The 12532-nt window shown below is 36.1% G+C and overlaps 1 long non-coding RNA gene across 1 annotated transcript in view; it reads right to left on the bottom strand.

Annotated features, from left to right (window-relative positions):
- Positions 1–12532, bottom strand: part of LOC149070184 (uncharacterized) — a 143060-nt gene that overhangs the window by 10483 nt on the left and 120045 nt on the right. The window lies entirely within an intron of this gene.

The following is a 12532-nucleotide window of genomic DNA, read 5'->3' as shown; positions in this document are numbered from 1 at the left end:
ATTGCTATTTGCAACACTAAAGTGTGTGATATGAGTGGCTTGATCAGCCAACATGATGTTTTTCACAGAATAATGTTGTTACATTATCAAAACTTAATTTCCAGACAATAGATCATTTAGAGAAGTGAGATGACTGTGCTTTGTGAGAAATTTTATTGATGAACAGCATGTTCTAGCCGACTTAACAATCAACTGAATAGTTTAGCAGTTTCGCAGTTAGCATGCAATAACACAGAAGATAGGCAACAGATGAAAAGCCATTGTTTTGCCCTTAGTGATGTGCAAACTTTTTAAGAACGGGCCAAAACAAATTTTTTTCATACCATTATAATTTACTATAAAACTCTATCTATTATTATTTTAAAATCTGTGCCAGGCTTGATAAAACCTACAATTACGCCTGAGTTTGCCCAGCACTGCTGGGGCACTTTGAACATTTATTGTAGAACCAAAGTAAACAAGTTTTTGGAGTTGAATTTTTTTTTTGAAAATTCACTATCAGTTTTTGGAACACCCTGTACTATCTATGGCATACTTAAGAAATTATAAAAACTGAAAGTATCAATGGGTTTCACCTATACTCTAATCTCATTCCAAAGGTTGCTGTGAATGTAAAAAGTTGGAAAGTTTCTGATTAACGAAACCTTGTTTTTGATATTTTAGACAGCTTTATGTGATACTGAGAAATTGAATTTTCTGGATGTTATGCCAAAACTAATATTTGGAAAGAAAAGTGATTGTCTTCTCTGGGAATCGAACCGGGTCCCCTTGCATACCATAGGCAAGTGCACTAACCAATATACCAGACACACTTTTCAATCCCTTATAACACGCATTAGTAGCATGAAACACTGAGTGAAGACATAGCATCCTCCCTTAACTACAGCAATTTTCACCCCAGTTATAAGGAATTGGAAAGTGTGTCTCTGGTATATTGGTTAGCGCATGTGCCCGGTATGCAAGACGACCCAGGTTTGATTCCCAAAGGAGACAAATCGCTTTTCTTTCCAAATATTAGTTTTTGCATAACATCCAGAAAATTCAATTTCTCAGTATATTTCAGGCTGAAAAAATGCCATCTCTTAAGTTTTATGCGATGTGTGTTCTTTATTAATAACCAGAGAATACTTTTTCTTTTGAATGTTCTTCCAGAATTTTTTTATTTCCTGAAAGTGAAATTTTCACTTAACCTTGTCAGTCCTGAAAAAAGAAACTTTTAGTTTTATTTTTAACCACGCAGAACTGCCTAAAATTAGTTTGTCAGCAGATGAGTGTGAAAATTGCACATTGCAACAACTAGGGGATTCTGGTGCCCAAAGTGTTGGACTAAGAAGGGCACCAAGCTGTAACACTTGTCCCAGTCGATAGAAGGGGAAAAAAAAGCCTCTAATTCCAGAGAATACTCTCCTCCTTCTTGATGTTATTCCATTTCCTGAAGGGAAATAAAGGTGAAATTTTTTTTTAGCTAGTGTCTCCTTCAGTTGCCACAGGTTAAATTTATCAGGTTGTTGAGGTTAAATGCAATATTTTGCTTTATTTTTACCTTCAAAGCCCATAGTAATTATTAAAATTGGATTTTCATATTTATTCACTCTACTAACTAGCAATCTCTACTTAGCTTTCTGAGAAATTTATGTGTATAAAGATATTGTACGTATTTTGTTATGCAGAGAGATGAACACTCACAAAATGCACAAAATGTCTAGCATTTTTATGAGTATTTTGTTTGTTCTATGAACAAAGTTTTGGTATGGGTTGGCAACAGTTTTGATTTTATTGTAATGTTTTTATACCGATAATTTTGAATAGCACCAAATTCTATTCATTTTGTGTTTTTTCCTATCGTTATGTCACTTTAACTGACTTTTTTTTACTTATTCAAGTTTATATTCATAAAAATATGTCTTTTCTACTATAATTCCTCATTCTGCCAAAGATTCATTTGAAGCTAATGCATATTTCTTATGATGTATGAATTCTACCAACTATGTTAATATGAAAACTTGTGTATATTGTACACTATAAATAAACAATGTATATTTAGTTGGATGTATGTTTCCAGTAAATATTGCACTTTATCATTTTGTAGTGAAAATAATTGCACAGGTATGTGTTTCCTTATATTTCTTTTATCGGTTTATTCAAATACAGCTGAATCCTGATTTTAACCAATCAGATGGGATCAAACGTTTTACTTGTTAAATCAAGGTTAACAGGACCACAAATAAATACATGAGATCATTGAAAGATTACTGTATTTCTATTTTCATTACATTCAAATTACTGTATAACGAATATGTAGGATGTCCTGTGAGTGCTAATGTGGCCTTTATCTCATCAACCTTTCATTGCAGAAGTATGATTCCAATTTAAGAAATAATCAATCTGTTCAAAAATCGCCCTGTACCAGTTTTGAGAGTGGAAATAGTGTCACAAAATAAAAAAATATTAATTTTTATGTAGTCCTCATGTACTGCAACTTCCAATTAGAAAGTGGTTGCCCTGTCTTTTTTGAGCCTGACAAGAAAAATCCAGTGTTTTTAATTGCAATATTCACCGAGACATCTGTATTCAAAAATCGGAGAAAAATTGGGGGGGGGGGGGGAAACTCACGGCAATGCTTCCTTCCCCCATTTTTGTTGTTTTCTCTGATTTTGAATTGGGAACAGGATTTTTTTGTTTGGTTCAGAAAAGAGGAAAAAACAACTTATTGGAAGTTAGAAGATAGGAAGACTGTGCATAAAAAATTTAGATTTTATTTTTATTTTTTGACACACTCTCAAAACTGGTACAGGTTGATTTTTGAACGCATTTTGATCATTTTTAAATTGGAATCGTATCTACGACCAGGGCCGGAACTAGAAAGAGAGGCAACTGCCCCGGGTAGTAAAATTTAGGTGGGAACAAAAAACACAATTATCGAATTTTAAAGTTGAGGGGGCGGCAAAATGTTAAAAAGAAAAAACCGGGTGGCACAAAAACTAGTATTGCCCTGTCTACGATGAACGATTGATGAGATAAAGGCTGCTGTGGATTTTCAATTTTCCCATCCTTTTATTAAGACATTTCTGAAGTTTCGTAATTTTTTCAAGGACAGTTGTAGCTTTAGACCAGGCCAACCTTTTGCTAAGACTTGTCATAATTAAGATTATTTTCGATGCGCTTGCCACTCTACAAATTTTTAACTCTCGAACCATGTGCCCTGTTTTTATGGGACGTACATTTCCGTCACCTCAGAAATTTTTTGTTTGGCTGTCCTCTTGTTTTCGTAATGTTCATCTTGTCACTCATGAATTTGAAACTGATTTCATTTTGGTGTCATAAACTCGATTATCTCAATGCAAATTGTGCATGTACGTATATTGATAGTTCATCTTATCTATACCATGTGCAATGGAATCTGAGGGCTCAAGCTGTATAGGACCCCCCTCCCCCGAGGAAATCATGGATATGTAATGCAATGCATGAGAGGACGTCCCAGAATCCCGTGCGTATGGGACGTACAGAAACTGCAGCCCCCAAGACAGAAATCAAAACAAAAATTCATTGAATAAATAATTATAATTAAAAATACCTTCCATACTATACTAAATACCCTGATGTGCTGCAGGTTGGCCACCCCCTGTTTTAGACAGCTCTGAATAGGTGAACTTAAATTATGTACACCCTGTATATGGAAACTTGAAAAATATCAAAATTAGTCATAATTATAGCACTTAAGAATTTCCGGGGTACTAGACTGGATATCTCACAAAATGATCGTTCAGGAATAAAAATTCCTTGGTTGACTCTAAAATTTAACAGGTTCCTAGCGACCTAGAAGTGGGGGGAGTTATAGTATTTGGCAAAATTAGAGAAATATGCAAATATTTGATAAGTCAGGGAATATATTCTTGTGGAAGGGGGAAAAAAACACAAACTGTGTGGAGAACCATTTGGAATATTAAGATTTTGAATTATGTTTCTTTCCTCAGGAATTTTTCGTCGGGGAAATGTTTGAGTTTTTGGTGTGACATGTTTTGGCCATGGCTCCCACATCCTGGAACAGCGCCCCCCCCCCAAACCCGGCTTTTCACGGTGCCCTTCTATAGTGAATTTATAGCATAAAAAACAAAAATTGGTGGTTATTGTCCCAAGAGCTTGAAGTCAGCCCAACCCTTGGAGAGGGGCATGGGTCATGCATCAAGTAGATTTAGCTGGTAACCTTGTTTAAATAAAATGTATAAAAGAAACGGCAGCTTTTTTTTTTTTTTTGAAAGAGAGAAATTGAAAGAATTAAGGCAGCTACACAACTACTCTGACGTGACTTGGTCCTTCGTCTCGTCAGTATCATGGTGAATTCTGATTCGCGGGAATACATTGCTACATCACAGACATTCCACGAATCAGAATTCGTCACGTCAGAGTTGTGTGTGTGTCTCGTCAAAATCACCTGTTCAGTAGGTGCCGCAATTTCTCTTGAAAATCAGATGTGTGTAATTGGAAATGCAAGCCTAGGTAAATCATCATATACTTCTCTATCGTGAGAGAAGATTAAAGGGGCATTTTAATTCTTTGAAATTTCATTTCTTAAAATTTTAAACTTCCTGCGAAGAATGTTTTTCATAAGAAAATCATCGAAAAATGAAATCGCAACGTCAGGCATTTAGATAAGCTTTTGATGACTTCTTGTGTGCAGCCAGTCTGACCTAGTTTTTTTTTTTTTTTCAGAAAGACGGCAATACAAGAAATGAAAAAACAGGTGCAATGACTGATTAGTGAAGCACTTCTTAAACACATGCATTTATTGTATATATGAAAGTCTTTCTTTCTCCTCCTCCTTAAAAGATAATGACGGAAAGATGCTGACAGTTTTTACTTTCAAGGTCTTGTTTGTGGCGAGATCATCATTTCTTTGGAAGTGAATTCGATACTTTCGTACCGTCTCAAATTTCTCTCAATCACTTATAAAGAGGGGATTCATCGATAAACATTTTTTTCCCACGTATTTATTATTTTTATTTTGCATTGTTCTCATCATTCCAGTTACCCCAATAGTCCAAATCTGGAATTTCCCTCGGGGAAGTCACCAACGGGACCGTCTTGGTATGCAGGCACACCCAGACACGACCCGGGCTTCGCGAACAGGACTGCCTCACTAACATCATGGCCCACCGCCCGGGATAAGTAATGTTGTGGTGACGGGGGCGTACCGGGTTCGGCATGAGCACAATAAAAAAAATTTTCAGATAATTATGGTTACCGCACAAATAGAAACCGGAACAAATCTTGTTAAAAACCGGGACATCTTGGTGAAGGGGGAAAAAAAGAAAATTCAGAAGAGGCATTTTTAAGTAGAATCTCCAGATAACGGACATCCTTGGGACCGGAAATTTTGTCTACTAACGAGGAATGTCCGTTAATGGATAGTAAAATACATTTAGTCCCGCTGACATAATTCAAAAATTTTTCCATTAAGAGAAGGTGTCCGCTATGGGAGGTTCCTCTGTATTGAATAGTAAGTCAATAAATAAAATTTAAAGCAGGCATTTGGTCTTGTACGGTTTAGTTCAGTGTTCAACCTTTTTCCTCTCATTGTAGACCACTAAAATTAACCGAAAATTTTCGCGAATCGGCGTAAAAGGGAGAAATAATAATTTGCAAAATAAAATAGTACAGTAAAACCTATATTAAACGGGGGAAAATCGTGGTCCCGTGTTTTCAATGCCAAAATACACATTAAAAAAACCTGGATTAAACAGAAACTGTCTAACACGGAAACGGAAATTCTACCCTTAACAAACGAAAAAATTTCACACAAACACCTCAGTGTTTGGCGACCAATATCGACCAAAGGATCATATAAAATGTTAAAGTGCTCCGCCGAAATTGTTTGAGCAACCTATGCTTGCAAATGTGAGGTCTACATCATCCGCCCTTTAGATTAGCAAAAACCGTTTCTGTACTTGATGCTGTGGGTTTGATAAGCTATGTGTAGTAAAGCAGTCGCCTTCTGAAATTGTAACAAAAATTTTCGGGAAAGCAGGCGTTGAATTTCCAAATAATATGCAAGACTTACAAAAGTGTATGCAAGCTGTGCGCATTCCGTGATCGCAAGACTGAGCAGGACCGGAATTAATTAGAGAGAGGCAAAGGGAACAACTACCCTGGCTGCAAAATTCAGGAAGGGGAGTTGGCAAATTTTAGGTGGGAACAAAAACACTGTTATAAAATCGAATTTTACAGGGTAGGGGTAGCAAAATCATGTTGCTCTCACTCTCTCAAAATTCTTAGTTACGGCCCTGGAGCTGAGGATTACATAAACATAGGCGATAATGTACAAACTGAACCTGACACGACAAATATTGACACCCTAACTGAAAATTTTTGAAGAACCTAAATGCCGTTATTTTAGAAGAAAAACAGATGTGTCAAAACCTAAATACAGTATTTAGTAATCATAGACTAATTATTTATTTATTTCATTATTATTTTTTAATTATTTACTTTATCTTTAATTAATTTATTTTTATTTTATTTCAATCACACACGAGATCGTCACAGAATTTCGCACATTATATCAATTGAACCTTTATTAAGCGGAAACTTCGGTTCAACGGAGAAAAATCTCGGTCCCTTGCGATTCCGTTGAAGACGGGTTTTACTGTATAAAGAAAACAAAAATCATGATTTTTAATGAGAAAAAATCAAATAACAATTATACTTTATAGAAATGAAAACATTGAAATAGTGGACAAATTCAATTACCTAGGAAGTTCCCGAACAAATGATGGAAGAAGCACTGTGAAAATAAGGGGAATTCAGCTTGCTAAAGGAACCTTTTTGAAATTAATAAGGAATTTTTAAAGAGGAACCTAAACATGTGTGAAACTAAAAATGTGTCTCCTTAGATGCTACGTATGACCGGTCCAACTGTATGCATGCGAAACCTGGACATTGAACAAGGAAATGAAAAAAAATATCAACTCATTTGATATTTGGTGCTACAGAAGAATGTCAGAAATGAATTTGACTGACAGAATCGCCAATGAAGAAGTCAGGAGGAGAGCTGGAAAGGTGGACACTTTGATAAAAAATGCGGTGATGAGGAAGTAGAAGTATGCGCGGGACACATCTCTCATAAGAGGGTCTGCAAGAAAGGTCATTAAGAGATGAAAGGTCAAAGAGATGAAGACCAAGATGAATGTGGACATAGGACCTGAAGTAGTGGAGTGGACAGCAGTATCGTTTGTTAAAGAAACAAGCCCAAGATCGAGTAGGATGGAGAGCCATGATTGCCAACCTTCGAATCGTAGATGGCACCTCTCATGATGATGATACATACAAGAAACATCATTGATCTAAAAACCCTGCTATCACTTATCAAATCTATATATACAAAATGATTTTCTGTCTGTCTGTCTGTGTGTTTTCTCTATACAAACCTCAATTTTAAATCGATCGTCGCCAAATTTTGCATATATACCAAATGGTACCCGACTTCAACGATAGGCTACGTTAAAAGTTCGTCAGAGCAGGGAAAATTCCCGAAATGGGCGGAAAAACTGTCGGGCAACAATGGTTTTTGGGCCTCAACAATCACTTTCGGAACATTTACTTTGGTTACCGTGGTTCGCTAGCAATGCGTTTCAGACGTGTATATGCCTTTACAATGGTTTGTCACTTCTTTAATGCTGGCAGTATATTTACAATAGTTTATGCCTTTATAAGGGTTTGCCACTTTTTCAATAGTCGTCAGAATCATCATCATCAGCATCATTTTGAGGGTCAGGCAAAGGATGATCCCCAGAGAAATCAGTGTTAAAATTGCCGATTTTACTGTAGAAATGCGGAAATTTAGTGGGGGTTTTCCACCATGTAAATAATTTTGAAAATTGTATTGAAGTAATTAGCCGGATGTAATTTTGAATTGTATGTTCATGTAATTACATTGATTTTTTTCAACTTCTTATTTATATCCTCTCACGCATGAAAATTAACGTCTCCGTATTGTCTTTTAATATTCAACTGCATCAATTCATATAGTTTAGGACACTTTTAAAATTAATCATGGACACGTAAAAAGTACATCGAAGAAGTTCCACAGCTTTAATTAAGCATTTTTGGAAGTTGAAATACAGTATATAGGCAGGCGGATAATTTGAAATTCAAGAAGGGAAAAAATCGAAATACCTCTATATATACTGTAATATAGCGCCCCTTAAAAAAGTAAAAAACTATTCACATTGCTGTTTCTTTAATCTAGATTTGTTTCTTTCATGAGTCCCGCACGAAGTCGACATATTGGTTAACTTGGATACGGTTTGTATGTCCCTCAAAGAAAGAGCGAGGGAGATATCACGTGATCCAAAAAGTCTCATTGCAGAAAACCCGGGCAGCGCTGGGTATTATAGCTAGTGAAAAATACAATTGTTGCGATTTTTCGAATGTGGTGACCGTTTTTTGATTAATGTACCGCGTAGAAAAAAATAAATGCAGCATTATGTTAATGAAAATTTTGTGAGCAATAATATTTATTATATTGGGACGTTTGTCTCTGAATTTTAATAGTTGTTGTATCTGTGAGGTAAATTACTTTTAGTGCAATGAGCTCAATGTAACTTTGGAAATTTCGGGTTTTCATAATGCAATCATTTCGAGTTCGACTATAGGGTCGGCGTTTATATATGAGGAACGAAGAGCGTCATCTGAACCATAGGCGTACGCAGAATTTTCTCGGGAGTATACATTTTTCCTACAAAATAACGCTAGTTTGAGGGTACCTCAAACCCCCAACCTCCTTTGCATACACTAAAGTGCTCTTGAAACTACCGTTGCTAGTTGATGCGAAGTACCGAGCACTAAGCTCTCGTCTTCTTCGTCTTGGTTTCTCTACTTAGGTAGAGATATTGATCAGTCAATGGCAAAATGGTTGCTTAAAAACAACCACCAGTAATTTTTTTTTTTAATTATATATGACCTTTAATATATAAAATATTCTCACTAATACAAAACAATATCAATATACTGTTAACAGTTTTCAGGGGTATAAAACATCTTCTACCCCATCAGATTACACTTACTTTCAAAATAAATCTCGTCGACTACAAATATTTTCACAATATGTACAATATTAAACAAATCAGTTTTTCACAAAGTGATTAACACAACATAAGTTTACAGCATATTTTGCAATATAATTCCATTTAGACAAAAAATTATAGGTGTATATACATGAAAACTCCAACAATGTCACCAAAACCATTCAATATGATTTGACAAACATATTTAAAAAATATATAAATATAAAATAGAAAAATAGAGTATAAGGCTACAAATGGTCATTAGAATTTACAGAACATCAATACACTCCTCAGAATCATATTATGTAACTCTTGAACATTTGACAATTATATTAGATTAAAAAATCTATGCTGTTTAGGTCACATAACAAATGGTTATATAATTCACAAAGCGTTCATATCATATACCTTTCAATTAATATTTAATTTTATGAATGACTCTATTTACATAAACTGTTCTCACTCCACCAATGCTAAAAATGGAATTGACTGGTGGTAATTAACATTTCCATCATTTCACAAAAATTTGATGAAATTTATTTATATCGAATCGATATTATAATATCGAAATCGGTTGATGCCGGTTTCGGTTCATCGGAGGAAGATGCTATTGGTGAGAACATTCCAGAAAGTCCCGCCCCTCGAGACATTGGTTCAACCCCTCCGTACGGTGGCGCCGCCGGCTAGGAAACTGTAAGATAGAATTTTGTGGAATGTTCTATTTCTCGAAGTTTCTGTCGGGGTTATAAATAGTGCGTCGCTCACAAGATGACAGGCTCAAGGAGACTCGAATAAGAGAAAGACTGGATGAAAAGTCAGTCATGTTTAAACGTTGAGAGAACGTTGTTAGCTCTCTGATTAGCTTGTAAATACGTGTAAATTGCTGTTCTGTTAATAAATCTGTGTTTGTCCGTCGAACCGCTTCTTGTTTGCAATCTCGAAGTCTTGTGGAAAATTATCCGGAACAATATTTATCTATACTATGCTGTGGTACATTATTAATAAAAATACAAGGTCTTTTCAATCATAGCTTCAGTATGATTAACCATTATTGCTTGTTCTACGACAATTAAAATTCCTTTCTAAAATTTGTAACCAAGATATTCTTTGGTTTTAGCTGTGCTAATTTCTGTTCAGCTGGGTAGTTGAATGCTGAGCTGATAATATCCACTTCTGAAGCATCTTGCTTCTCAAAGTACTTTTTGGCCAGTTTCTTTATATATTTGTAGATCGATGGAATTTGAAGATCAGCGTGCAGGTCGGTTAGTCTGAAGCATTCTGGAGCACCTGTGAATCTCCTGAGAATATAATTTTGATGTTTCTGGAGGTTGTAAATATTGCTTTTCTGAGCGAAAGCCCAAGCCGGTGCACCATATGTAAGAACAGGTCTGATAATTTGTTCATATATAATTTTTTTGTTCTTTAGTGATACATGTGACTTTGGGTAGCAAAAACGGAGGAGACTTTCCATTGCAATTTGGGATTTTTTTATCGCTTGCTCGACATGATATTTGAAATTTAGGCGAGTGTCTATGTGTACTCCTAAGTACTTAGTCACTATGCTTGGGTCAATCGCTTGATGTTCAATAAACAAGTAAGAATTTTGTGGAATCTCTTTATTTGTCAGCCACATAAAAACACACTTTGAAACATTTAATTTGGCCCTATTTACAAAATTCCAGTATTCACTTCCTCCATCAGCTCCTGGAGGTTGTTAAGAGCCTTAGAAGCTATCCTGTTTGTGCATATCATGAGGACATCGTCAGCATATAAAGATAAAATTCCTTTAGGCACCTGCGGATAATCATCCATAAAAATATTGTGTAATATAGGTCCTAAGTTCGATCCTTGATTGATTCCTGCCTTAATGCAGTTTTTGGAAGAATATGCTTCTCCTATTTTGACCGGAAATGTTCTCAAAATGAAGTATGATCGCAAAAATTTTATGATTATCGAGGGATAACCTCTGTTATACAAATACAACGCCACAACAGGCAAATTGCCCAACGAGGTGGCTGCATCATGGATCCCCGAGCCCCTACCTACTACTGCTACACCACACATGCACTCCCCCCCCCCCGCGGAACCCCCCAACGAATCGGTACATGCGGGAATGTGCGTGTACGTGTAGTGCAACCTAACGTAAAGTTTGTTTCTGTGTAATGCTTGTTATGTGTAGTGCTGTCATCTGCCCCCAGTTTTACTAACTATGAGTGAAGTGTTATGGTTGAATGATTTACCGTTGTAGGACTGTTGCTCTCTGTGGCGAGACTTTTTAACGGGGAGATCGGCTCGCATTTGCGCCTTGAAGTTGGGAACCACAGAAAACCAACTTCAGCCGACCACCACTGTGGGGTTCGAACCCGGATCCTCGCATCACGAGTCCGGCACTATAACCACTCGACCACCACAGCGGCGATCATCTCTGTTGATCATCTTCAGTAGGAGCTTCCAGCACCTGTTGAGATTTTGAAACAAATGTTGCAATTTAGTTAATATTTATTGCTCATAAGATTTTTAATAATATCATACTGTATTTATTTTTTCTATGAGTCGCATTAATCAGAAACCGATCACCAATTTCAATCGAAAAATCACAACAGTTGCATTTTTTTATTTTACAGGTTACAGTTCAGGGTTGTTTCTTTATATGTAATATATTACTGTACCCGGTCCAATTATTTTCAATATTTTCTAGAAGGTGCGTTTTTGTGATAAAATTTTACCTTCACCCGTTTATTGGTTATGGACAAAAGTAACAAAAAAAAGCATCATTTCCTTCATGATGATGGTGGATTGCAAAGTATGAACGTTTAGAGTCTGAGAATGACTGAAAATGCTGCCTTGTACACAGAGTTTCTCTTTTTTTCCCTGAGTACAGAAAAATTCCCTATATTGTTATAAGGTAGCATTTTATTTTGTCATTTCGCACAGATATGGAAATTCTGTTTGCAGAGAAACAACAAGTCTGGACAGGTGAAATAAAAAGAGTGTGTCTCCCCCTTCCCCCCCCCCCCCCATTTGGAAAAAAAAAAGGGATCCCTCGAAAACCACTGCAATTGTTTTTTTCATACCATCGAAATAAAATAAAAATTATTCACCTCAGCCGGGATTTTTATAAGGGCTAAGTTTAGTATTTTCTATATATCACAGATGGCAGCAGGCGTTACAGTGTAACGATATTACAGGCGAATCCCGTTGTAACGAACTCCAACAGAGACCGGAGAAATCACTTCGTTATAACGAAATTTCGTTATAAAGGAATTCCAGGGTTTTGCATTATTCCTATGTAAATTTATCTGGGGGGATTAGAAAAATGATCGTTAAAACGATATTTTCGCTATAACGGAATTCGTTAAAACGGGATTCGATTGCATTTATTATTTACGTAACTCAATATGCCAGTCAGAACAGAATCAAATTGTTACCCCCCCCCCATGCCCAGCTCCTGGCTGATTGTGGGGTTACGA

The sequence above is a fragment of the Pholcus phalangioides genome, unplaced genomic scaffold, assembly GCF_987345545.1.
Source record: "Pholcus phalangioides strain wild (caught in Gottingen) unplaced genomic scaffold, Ppha-v1.0 ptg000022l_1, whole genome shotgun sequence".
Lineage (NCBI taxonomy): Eukaryota > Metazoa > Arthropoda > Arachnida > Araneae > Pholcidae > Pholcus > Pholcus phalangioides.
The sequence above is the reverse complement of the archived record's forward strand: the minus strand, read 5'-3'. Positions and strand labels throughout refer to the sequence as shown.